The 12,947-nt window shown below is 44.1% G+C and overlaps 1 protein-coding gene across 4 annotated transcripts in view; it reads left to right on the top strand.

Annotated features, from left to right (window-relative positions):
* LOC144109941 (inaD-like protein) overlaps nt 1-12,947 on the top strand; it is a 472,911-nt gene that overhangs the window by 65,752 nt on the left and 394,212 nt on the right. The window lies entirely within an intron of this gene.

Genomic DNA, 12,947 nt, shown 5'->3' with positions numbered 1-12,947 from the left:
ACTTCTATTCTGCAAGCAATACTTTGTAAACTAGTTAATCTGTTTTTTTTTTCTCATAGATTTGGTTTACTACACTTTGCATGGTATTGCTTTCCTGCATGCGGAAAATTGTTGCTAATGTCACCTTTTAGATCATTCATGACCTTCAAGGTAATTGGTAGTCTGTCGCCGCAGGCTAAAGCGGCCACATGAGAGGAAGCGCTGCACTGCATGCCACTGTTTTTGAAGCTGAGTCTATTATATGAAAACCTGTTCATTAAAGATAGTGGTTAAACGTGTTTTCTCAGTTTTTTAAAGCTAAACGATGTCTATGCGAAAGTTGTTTCAGTGCATCTGATATGCCGCATGGCGTACAAAGAGAAGGAAGCTGTTGACGTAAATCTCTAACTGTTAGTTAATTCAACTAAGCCACAGCAGCTCCTGTGCATGTTTGTATTGAAAACTTGGAGGTGGTCGTATTTCTTGACTGCCTCTGGATTTTTAATATAAATAAGCACGCGAACAGTAGTGACTGAAAGTTTACGAACAGTACGAACTGATTGCGGTCAATGAGAAGGTTGATGGAAATAATTGTCCGATAACATTTTATTCTCCTGATAACATAACGTACGCACAGCAAAAGTTTTTGTTTACTACTCATCCTGTATGCGTTTAGAAATGGTGTCAGACTTGAGTAACACTTGCTGTTGGGCTAATTGGTCTTCCGTGGTCTTTGATGAACCAGCGGAAAGGACCGAGGACAAGTAAAAAGCCGACGTGGGCGGAAGCGCGGAACTAACAACTTTTATTCCAGAAGAACCGGGGACAACATATTTATGCATTTTCTAGTCCAGATCCGTGGAGTAGACTGGACGTTCCGGAGATTTCAACTACGTAAGTTAACTGTACGCAGTTAACTTACAAGAAAAAAAAAGAGATGTCTCGTGGTGTAGTGAAAGCCGGCTAAAGAACGAGATTCGTGCGTTTCGAAGTCTTCTTTCAATACACACGGAAGTTAGATTGTGTTGTTAGATTCTGTGTTCGGTTCTGTGGTCTCACTGCTGCCGACAGTACGGTAGACAGTTCGTTTCCTTAAGCCTAACTTGAATGCACACGTGAGATTTTTCCTTCTTTAACCCTTTTTCATCCGTCCAAATTTGCGCTGCGGTAGCTATTCTAATAAAAGAACAGCCGCCCAAGAGGTCGCCATCCCTAAGCCGGTGTCTAACTGTGGTGAAAAAACTGGCCCGAAGATCAGCACATTTGTGACAGTCATCTCACAAGTTTACTCAAACTCTCATTATCGGGCTGACATCCCTAATACATTCTGTTTTGCGAGGTTCCTCCTCCTCCCTTTCTGTCCCCTTTTCATTTGGCTTCCTTGCCTTTCCCTCAAACAGGCGTCCGTGAAGAAGGGAAGAACGAAGGAAAGCACCCGGGTCAAGTGGGCGTTTCTTATACTGCGTCGTCCGTTTCCATGGCGACCACGGTTATATGTCCGAAGGCCAAAGTGCAGCAATGGGAGCTCGTGCATGAATGCGGCATGCGACGCAACTCTCCCATAAAGCGACAGCCGTCTTCCACAGGGGCTATTAATCCTTCGTTCGTCTGGAGCACTAATTACGCAATGGCCCGTATGTCTCAAATTTCGCAGACTGCTCTCCTAATCCCCTTTACGCCGCGTTGCTACTGGATCCTTTGCGTCACTCAACTTGCGTCACGAACCGTTCGTGTATATGCCTTCAGTCATCGAGGCGGTACTTAGTATGCCATGAAAAAAAGTGTGGTCCTGAATGCTTATCGCTTTTTAAACTGTAGACGTTGGTAAGGTTACTAAAACTTGAGAAAATAAATTTAGAAATACATTCGTTTGGGCTAGTTGATTCGAAGCTGTAGTTGATATCAGGACGGCGCGAAAGGAACAAGGAAAGAGGGACATGGCAACATGTCTTCAGTTGCTACCTTCAAAAGCGCCTTGCTTCATTGGTGAAAGATGATCCTTTCCCTGTTCGTAGTTCATTATATGTAGTGCAGCAACTGGAAGTTTTGCCCTTCCCCGAGTACAATGGTTTCTTCATTGGCAATGAAGATTTCTATTTTTATTTTTCTCATCAAGGACTCCTAAGTGCGGTCAGAGAAAAGATCATCACCGAACGGTGAAGTTGACTTTCAAAATGCAGCTGGATTAAGCAGTGATAGTTGTGTAGCGCTGTCAAAATTCTACTTGGGCTCGACCGCCATATCTTACAAAGGCAGCTTCTTTGTTCAGAAAAAAAGGTGTATGCATAGGTTCTTCTGTGGCGCCTGTACTCTGCGCCATTTTCTCAAAAGTCAACTAAGTAACTCACATGTATCCATTTTTAGATATGTGGACCATTTTTTGGTTATCCTGAAGAATGTTCCCGAGTCCCATGTAGCTGCGGTGGCAACAAGGGTGATATGCGTCTTCACCGATAACAGCCAGTACCTCACGTTTACGTGGGAGCTACCTGTGAATCGCGAACTGAAGTTTTTTGACATAAGATTGATATTTTTGAAGGATCACCTATGCTGGCCGTAAAATCCAAGATCTAAGAAACGACTGTTACCGTTTGACAGTGCTCATTCGGCACTCGTCAAAAGAGCATTAATCGCTAATTCCCTTCAAAATTCCTTGGGAAAGTCGTGCCATCACATGATATCGTTGAGCTTTGGCGCCCAAATTCGTCGGTTGAAAGGAGCTGGTTACCCACCCCTTTTGATTATCGCTGCCTCTGAAGTGTTACTCCAGAAATTGAAGCTTGCTCATGATAACAGACTCTCGGAAGCACGATAGAATTCTGTGGCTGTAATTGCTTACATTCATAAAGCTTCCCATGACATTAAAAAGTCACAAGTAAATAACAGGTTCAAGTTGTGTTTTCTGCCCCATCAAAGCTCTCAAAGATTTGAACTTTGGCTAATAAGGAGAATAAATGACAGGTTTGCGCTATTAAACATAAAAAAAATGTTCATAAAATGCAGGTTACAAGTTGTATACCAGATTCGTTTAAGCTGTGGTATCGTTTACATAGGAAAAACGAGTCGATGTTTCAATGATCATGCTAGTGAACAAACGCGGAATAAGCGCAAACAACATGGAAGCTTCCTCGCAGACTACGGCAAAACCTGCAAATAGTGTCGTCCGGAATTAAACAAAACAATTTTTTTTCAAGAGCGGAAAAGACATATTTGAACGAGAAGTAGTTGAGGCATATTATATCAAGAAAGCGGGACGCGTGTGCGCTCGTAAACCGTCCATTTTGATCAGTAACGCTGAGGCGGCTTTTCTTGAAAGGTGTCTATAGGGTTAAGTGTTTAGAAGTTTTACGTGCTTAGTTTGTTGTTCCTGGATGTGTTTTATCGGCCAAAAAAGTTGTGTAGAAACCAATACTTCTCGTACTCTGACGCTGAGATGATTTCTCGAAGGTTTTAAGTTTTCATGTGGACCATTTTTTTCCGAGCTATTGTTGGTAAGGGAGCAATTACTCATTGCCATACATCCGAGCGCAGCCATACGGCTGCAAAGGAAAGCTCTTCAGGTATTGCTGCGTTCAGGTGGATGCCAATGAGTAATTACTCCCTTATTACCAATTTACTCCACATTGGGTTTTTCCCTAGAATTTTGACCTATATACAAACCGATAGCGGTCTTGGTGGTTTTTTCGCGTTTCTATTGGCCCCTTACTACAGCATTCGACTAGCGATGCCAAGTGCTTCTTCAGCCTACAGAGCAGAAATCTCGACACGTCAGTGGCATTTATTCCTCCCGGAAGAAAACATTATCTTTACATATAGGATCACATAGAGAGGAAAAGGCGCAATGCACGGGTGAAGCGTGCTCAGGTGGGGTTAATTTTTTCAAAATTGAAGTACCAGGGCAACCAGTGTCATCAACAATTCAATCCGAATGAATAAATGGAATGAACTAAGTGGCAAAGCAGCCTGCAATGAGGTACAATGTTAACACAAAGCGAGAGGCTATGCATGAGAATTGAAGTATAAAAATTTCACCCAACAACCAGTCATGGACGTCTAAGCTGCTCGGCACTATTTTAGGCTCTCTTACGTAATTCATGGATGGCCTTATGTGCTGCAATGCCCGCGGCCTCCTCCGACCCAAAACGAAACTCGGGACAAAAGGGAGGAGAATGATGAGTTCCATCAAAAAGGTCTTTCGCCACTGTCCGCGAAGCAGAAATGAGGAAAGAAGTACTGCCAAAGCCTATCGCAAGAGATGAAATTTGATAGCTGGCACAGTGGTCTGACAATTGCAGGATGGGAGGTAGATAGATAGCAGAGGAGAAAGGAACAGAAGAGAAAGGGTCAAAACAATTCCGTGCGAGAAAGGCGTAATGGAGACGTGCCATCAAGAAATCTCGAGTCACGTGAGGCAGTGATTCTTCTCTCATTATTACGTCATTCTTACTCTGCTATTCCGCTATTTTAATTATTGAGCAGTGTATGCACAGCGGCCCCTTTGCTCAGATCTAATATTCGGTCCGCCTGTGGAGCTACGCAGTGCAGTTTTGGTGTCGCATATGTGCATTTGGTTTCCGCAGGCCATGATTATAGAAAAAATTGGTTATTTGATTTAAAGCTGACTTCGCAAGATGGCTGTAGATACTGTGACAAGCAAATGATGAAGTTGACGTGGAGAGGAACAGAGAGCGGAGTATGAGAGCTTGCTTTTAAGCTGCGTTGTTATGCACCGCCTGAGCCTCAAAGCGCTGGGAGATGAGAGGAACACCCGTTCTTAATAAAGAGCAACTCCGGCGCTATTTCGAGGTTAGCACATTTTAATGAAAGGTGTACTCTAAGTCTTCCTGTGGCTCTACCAAGTTTGGCATTCATGCGACTTTTTATTCAGGCGCAAATCGATTTCAAGCTTTGCCATTTTCGTGCTCTAAACTCAGATGATTTCTACTGGCAACACTTCTGCCTAGACGTCCCGAATACCTCCCGCAGCTTAAGCCTTAATCCCCACTTCACCACAAAAATTTGAAGTTATGCATTATGTCCTGTCAGGCGTTTTTTGTTGTGACTCGTGCTTCCCAGTCGTTACTTCAGCCATTCAACAAGCGTACGAAGGCTTTAACGCGATAAGGCTAAAAGCCCCGCTGTGAGCGAAAAATCACGGGCATGGCTCTGGCAAGTGGTCTCTAGGGAGCAACCTTGGAGGCAAACGGACCATCTAGGTCACCTGACCTTGTGGTGTCATCACAACCTGCCTGCTGGATAGTGAGCAAACTGCCTACCGCGGCAGGTGGCAGTTAAATTAATTATTGGGAGCTCGAGAAGAGTAACCTGGACTGCACTAAACCCACCGCTGGGAGCACTTGCCATCGCAGGGCAGTGGCGCATCGCTTAACCGCTGCACTACTGCGCTGCTGGAGGGGTATGAGGACACCGAGGGGTCTACGGATGTAAAGTCGAGAATGACCAATCACGCACATATGGGACTTAACCAATTACGCTATCGCGTCATACCCTTTAGGCAGAGCTCGTGTGTCACCTCCAATTTTTTCTGCCAATTTTCGAGGCTTCATCCTCCGTCACACGAAGCAGGGTCAGTGGACACGGGCTGGCGTTCGGTTCGCTCTTTTCGCGGTTTTGTAATCGTTCGCCTCGGTGTTCTGAAAAATCGTTCGTTGTGGTTGAGAGAGAGAGGACTGTTAGGAATGCGATGTGGCAGTCAACTCGAACTGCTCGGAAAATCTGCCGAGTTGCCCCGTAACCTTCCGAAAGTTAGGTATTCCATGGGTGTTGAAAGTTATCCCCTACAGGGCTTAGAAACAAACCCCTTGGGCTCCTTAATTTTGGCAGAGGCTGTACTTCCAAATTACATATTCTAGCTCAACGACTCTTCCTGTCTGGCTGTTGGATGCAGACCCCAGTCAAAAAACACAGAAAAACTTCTGTGGTCACACAAATTTTCTGTAATGTTTCTCAGCAAAAACTTTTAGTGACAACAGAAATTTTTTAGTAACAACAGTGCTTTCTGCAGTTACCATAAAAAGTAATGCCGACCACAGAAAGACTGCTCTGCTACAGATATATACTACAAAACTACAAAAATCGGTCGTTACGAGAGAACTAGAAAAGATTTTCCCGCATTTCTGACACAGTTCTGTTTGTTTCTACTGGGAATGGTCAACCATATTGCGTCCTCCCCTCATCGACTCGGCTGTCACGGGTGCCAAGGGAGCGTTTTTCTTTCAGAAAGTGACCCCCCGGAGATTCCCGGGCACGTACGTCTCTGTCCTGGGAAGGAGACACGGCACTACCATGGCGGCAGATAAACACTTCGCCGTTGGGAGGCGCCTGTCGTCATGTCGTTCGGCGAAGGGTTCTCCTGGGAGAAGGAAGGCGCAGTCGTCAGGAACGGAGAGCGGCCAAAGGGGGCGCCACAGACGAGACCACGTATCGAAAGAAGAAGCAAAGCTTGCTGCGTGAGGCTCAGGACGAGTCGTATTGCGTAAGGGACGAGGGAAACCGTGAGACAATCTAGAGCGAACAAAGCAAATGGACTCTAAGCCAGAAGGGAGTAGAAAGGGCATTGGAGTTAAGCCTTCTAGGAACCAAATGCGTTGCCGCAACCATTACTTGTTACGAGGCTAAGGGCAAAGAAATGAACAGTGACAGTTACTCTACTCAAGGACTAAGTGCTGCTGTTAGTCTCATTTTTGTCCGTTTTTGGCTTAAGAGTGGGAATTAATTTCCACTAGGAGCACAAAGACGTACTTAGAGACCCATGTTAATCTTCCAGAGAAAAGAAAGGGAATGAGAATTCTTTCACTGTCATGAATAGCTGCAGGTGGTGGTGGTGGTGAAAACTTTATTTAAAACAAGGGAAATAGGACACGCAGGTCCTTGGGCTACCGCAGGGCCTCACTACACTCAAACGTTGATGTCCCGGAGGCTCATGAGGCTGGCAGTGCGGCCAGCATGCGAGCACTCAGCCGTACAATGTGTTGTTTCACTGCGACTAAGTGGACGAGGTAGCTTTTCGATACTGAGAAACAAAAAAAAACCTCTTCGATCGTTGGAAGGTAACTTTTCTGCGACTATACATGCCATAATGCAGTTTGTTTTCCTGAAACGGCAACCAGGAGGCTAACTTGCATTTCGCATTACGCACGAAAGATCACTTCCATTTTAGCGCCCAATATATATATATATATATATATATATATATATATATATATATATATATATATATATATATATATATATATATATATATATTGGGCCCTAAAATGGAAGTGATCTTTCGTGCATAATGCGAAATGCAAGTTAGCCTATATATATATATATATATATATATATATATATATATATATATATATATATATATATATATATATATATATATATATATATATATATATATATATGCTAAAAACTAGTGAAGGTGAAAATTTTCCCTAAATATCTATACAACCAATAGCACATATTGAACAATATACTCATTCGCCAAATCAAAACTGTCTGCCACAGCTACAAAGAGAACAGCACGAAACCGACACCAGCATTTGATTGGTCATTGAGATTGCCAAGGCGCGGCCGAAGTTGGGATGTCTAAGAGAGTGAACAAGTGAAAGAAAAAAATCCACAAGACGGACCAGAACACAAATTATGAGTCTTCACTATGCCACAGGGGGTACAGCCTGTGTCAATTTGAGGTAAGCTGCAACGCTGTGTTGCTTTAGTGAAAGGGCTATAGGTATCTCAAGAAAGCCGCGTACTGCTTGACGACGATAGCTGCTTTAAAGTGATGTTTTTTATACTTTTTAGCATTTCATAGAAGTCGCTCGCACAGCCCGGTCTGCTAAAACCATTCTCAGAGGCGTGTCAAGTACAGTCTTTGGCGAAGTTAACAGCCCAAACAGCTCTATTTAGATATTTTGAAAGCCATTCGAACGACTAATCCCGATGATTTCGTGGTGTTCTTCCCGGCTTGCAGGTGTACGCTGTCCCGTTAGCACGGTAGCGGTGGTTCCAGCTTCCAGAATAATTTCGCTGTAACTGCATGTCGCCTTTTAGAAACAGCGAACAGCGATTACTTGCATTCAGCCATAATTTCTCCCAGCTGGTTGCGACAACTGCATTTCCAAAAACTCGACAACTAAAGCGCGAGCGCACTTTAATGGAGTTTAAACTCAAACACTGGAGAAAACTAAAAATTAAAAAGGAATCCGATATGTAACACTGGAACCTAATCTCGCGCTGAAATCTCCCGTTCGCAAGGAATTAAGAGCGGCTTTGAATTGTTTAATGCAGCTTCAGCTGATAGGATTCCGAGGCCGAGTTTTGTCTTTAGTGCGTCGTTACTCAACAGGTGACGGAGGTTTTCTATTAATAGCGGAGATGGAAATTTTACAACCCGACCTCGACGTTGACGTGCGTCCGGTTGCCGCTGAACAGATTTGAGTCATGAATGTTTGCTTCGCTATTTATTCTAACTTGGTACCATAATGACCGTTAAAATTTTAGCAGCTTCTTTTTGTGCGCAAAACAAACGTGCCTGTAACATGGTCTCTAATTTAGTGAATCATTTTGTTGACTTGATTTTATGTAAAGGATTATATAAATTTTAAGCCACTTTGTGGCTGTGCAGCTAGGCACGAAGCTCCGGTTTCTTCTCATGTAGAGACAATGTTCATAAACCTTCGAAGTCGTGTTTGCTGAATTGCTTTCGTTTACTGATTCTCTCATTTAATTCTATCAAGTGATATAGCTCGAAAAATGTGGTGAAATTATGGAACTCGCGCGTATGATATGCATATGGAAATCTTTTCTAGCGGCTGAAGAGCATTCTGTGCAGTATGTTTATAAGGACTTTAAAAACTGTCATTTTTGGCGACTGAATTAATTAATGGCGCTCAATTCAGGATTAAAATACGGAATCCTTTTATCAAATAATCTGGAACGCCCAGACAAGCATGAGATCTCCTTCTTGGAGCTAATATACTTGTATTTCCTTTGTACTCTTAGGACCAATTTTTTGTCTTGAAAGCGGCATTTTTCCTACCCACATTTGTGAAAGTGTAATATGACGTGTAAGAGACCGGAAGCGGGCAGAGTGGGTGAGAGAACAAATGCAGGTTAATTACATCCTAGTCGAAATCAAGAGAAAGAAATGGGCTTGGGCAGGGCATGTAAGGCGAAGGCAAGATAACCGCTGGTTCTTAAGGGTAACGGAGTGGATTCTAAGAGAAAGTAAGCGTAGCAGGGGGCGGCAGAAGGTTAGGTGGGCGGATGAGATTAATAAGTTTGCAGGCAAAGGGTGGATGCAGCTGGCAAAAGACAGGGTTATTTGGAGATACATGGGAGAGGCCTTTGCCCTGCAGTGGATGTAGTAAGTCTGATGATGATGATGATGATGAACGACCGCAGGCCGGATAAAATAAAAACGTCCGCAAAGATGCAGTTTAACTAAAGTGCAAAGAAATGCTTGGAGACACCCATGTTTAAATTATAGTCGTGGCTGTAATGAATCTTGAGTCGGATCTCCTCGCATAAAGAGTGTTTCCCATGTGTGTGTCCAGCTCCGATGCTCCTGCACTCTACTTGATATTTTTGTGCAGTGCATAAGGTCTTTAATACGTAAGCCTTTAAGCTGGCCAGCATTCAGTCCTCTTAGCACTTCATCAAAGTGCGGGTCCTCACGTGCCTGACCTATGAGACCGAGAAGATTAAAAGCGCTGGTACGTGACCCGACGAAAGTAGAAGCACGACATCGATGGGCAGGCCGTGCCGTAAAGGTGTATTTTCAGTTTCAATGCAGCAGCATTAGGAAGGCCATGAAGGTCTGTGTGGAGAGAGATAAATCGCCCTTTCCACTGGCGAAATATTGTCGCCATTGCCGTAACTGCACGTCCAGGTTGCGCGACACAATTGTCCTGAAAAACTTACCCACCCAGCTTAGCAGGGAAATTTTTGAAGCCTATCTGCATAAAAACAAAAGAAAATGACCGTTGCATAAGCATTACTTCAGTATCCTTATCCAAGAAGGAATTCAACTTGTGCCACGCGTGCCCGCGTGCCAGTGTAACGTGATGGTGTCTGCTGTCTATCAGGTGTGATTACGAATTTGTATAAATGGGGTTTTCCTTGTAGTAAACCTCAGCTGAAGTTCCGCGTTTAGCACTGTAATTTCTTCTCTTCGTCCTTTTTCGTTTTGTGCCGTTGCAATATGCACTCCGATGTCAGTGCACGTTAAAGATCCCCACGTGGTCGAAATTATTCCGGAGCCCTCCACTACGGCACCTCATTCTTCCTTTCTTCTTTCACTCCCTCCTTTAACTCTTCCCTTAGGGCGCGGCTCAGGTGTCCGCCCAGATGTGGGACAGATACTGTGCCATTTCCTTTCCCAACAACCAATTTTCAATTCTTTTTTTCTCCGTTTTCCGCCGCTTGCTCCACTTGAATAGTTTGCGAGCTGCAATTCTACATTGTCGACTAAAACAACGTCACTCTCATGGCTGTTTTAGAGTCTTTCTTAACGGGTTTTTCAAATCTTGCATCAGTACAGGCATCTTCGAAGAAAAACTAAATTCAGTGGAGGCACTAAAGCGACGCAAGCATTATGAATCTTAAAGCCCCTGCGGGGTACTAACGCGAACCTTCCGTTGTGGTGCGGTTGAATAAAGACTCAGTGCAACAAGCAAAGGCTGGAAGTGGATGAGACCTTGAAGAGGACGGGATGAAAGAATGACTCAGAGAAAGAAGAAACACGTGCTAACAACAACAAATAAGCATAACAGCAAATGAACACCAGTACCAGCAGCAGGGATGATCATTGCATCGTACAAATGCTATCCTCTCTTGGTTTCTACTGGAATTCCTTGTTTAACCCAGAACAACACAGCCAAGCCGAATGTTTAGATGCCTTTCATTTTGCTTCATTGCAAAAACTGAATTCTGCTTTCGCGGGCTTATTTTGAAGCAGAATTTTTCGTGGCTCGTTATAAAAGTTCTTGCGGTGAACTAAGCATTTTCAAGAAGGCGGATGCTTCGCCGATGGAGATGCCTGAGCAACAGAAGATCAAAATACGACAGCGTTGCGGTCACGGCTAGAATAGGATGAAACAGGAGGCTGAAACAGGAGGCTCTTTGATTCTCTTCCTTCGTCGAATAGATCCATCCTTTGCGAGTAAGTGGATTAGGCTTGTTGAGACTCGGGTAATGGATCGAAAGAGTCCGCACACGGCGGCTGATGCTCAGGCGGACAAAATAATTCAAGCTGAAAGAGTGGGGACAAAGCGACTTCAGGGGCGTCTTGTTAGAAAATGCAAAGCTGCCCGTAGAGCAGACTGGTAATGCGAGAAGCTTAGGCCGGGCTTCTTTGCAGTTTCTGGGGAAATTCGAGGGCGCAGCTTGCGCAGTGCGCGTACCCGACTGGTCACAGTCGGCAACTGATGGAGACACGATGACAGGCATGGAACGTACTGCCGTTCTGCCCGCAGCTTCTTCCACATTCTCAAAGAATAATAAAAAGACAAGTCGCACTACAGGCTTTCGGGCACAAGGAATAATTTGGAAAAAGTAGCCCCCGCAAGGCTGAAGGAGTCCTCGATGGCTTAACGACCACACCGTTCGTTCGTTCATTGGTGATTCTCCAATCAAAATATGTCTTAATTAGATCAAAAAGTCCTAGTTCGCACCTTTTCCTAGCACGAGTTTGGAAGAGCATTTTTGGCTCCCAATATTTCTTGAAATCACCTGCAGATTGCCCTTCCACTAGTATTGCGTCCAAAATTTCCTAAAATAAATTCCCCACAAGGAACAGCATTGCGACTGAGCCCCGCCCGTGCTGCAGTTCTCCCCGCTCCTCGCCACTTCGCTGCTCCATGTGCTGGCGGGGCAGATAATGTCACGTCGTATGTGCGTCACGAAATGAAAATTGGTTTTTGATGAAAGAAAATGGCGTGGTATCTGTTTGACATCTCGGCGGACACCTGAACCGCGCTGTTAGGGAATGGAAAAAGGAGGGACTGCGAGAAGAAAGGAATAAATAGGTGCCCCAGTGGAGTGCTCCGGAATATTTTCGACCACCTGGGGATCGTGAACGGGCACTGATATCGCACAACACACGGGCGCCTTTGCATTTCACCTACATCGAAACGCGGCCACCGCGGTTGGGTTGAATCCGGGCACTGCAGCTGAGAAGACGAGCGGGTTAAGCACTGAGCCAGCCTCACGCATTGTCGCGATTCGATTGATGTTGCTCTGTGCCCTCCCGCAAGCGCGGTTTTGTAATTCTGTATCCCACCACTATGCACTCGCAACGCCACTCATAGAAATTTCCTTCTTCCGAAAACGAAAAATGTCTATGGAGAAAGAAGGATGGCCCATGTTGGTATTAAGCTGTGGAACAAGCTTCCAAGTGAACTCAAACATAGTAAAACTCTTCCTGAGTCATTGAAGAAATATTATAAACAATGAGTGAAGCCAGCGTTTTTTCTTTTCATGTATTTTTGTGTGTTTGTATGCGTATGTAAAAGAGGCTTGGTGCTCTGAATATTGTTGCTGTATGTACGCATTTATGTATTTCTAATTTCATGAGCTTTTATATGTATGTAATTAATTTTAGTTATGCCTGCAATTTTCTTTGAAACTGAATTGCATGGATCCCAACTAGCTTTTAGCTAGGGATCCAGATGTTTTGACAAGCATGCTTTGTATGAATGTTGAGAAATAAAATTGAATCAATCAATCAATCAATCAATGACCCGAATTAGTATAGCCATCGTGTCAATGGTAACCAGGGTTTCAAAATTCTAGAAACTGACATGGCTATTACTAACGTCCGGCTACAAATCTTTAATTGCAATCAGGTACCTTGGTAATGGTTAAAAAGTTGACTATTCGAATTAGTTAATAACTTTACTAGTTAACACGATTCGCCTGTTTCCGGACGTCGGCCAATAGTGGCATTACTATGT

Source organism: Amblyomma americanum, chromosome 11 (assembly GCF_052857255.1).
Source record: "Amblyomma americanum isolate KBUSLIRL-KWMA chromosome 11, ASM5285725v1, whole genome shotgun sequence".
Lineage (NCBI taxonomy): Eukaryota > Metazoa > Arthropoda > Arachnida > Ixodida > Ixodidae > Amblyomma > Amblyomma americanum.
The sequence above is the reverse complement of the archived record's forward strand: the minus strand, read 5'-3'. Positions and strand labels throughout refer to the sequence as shown.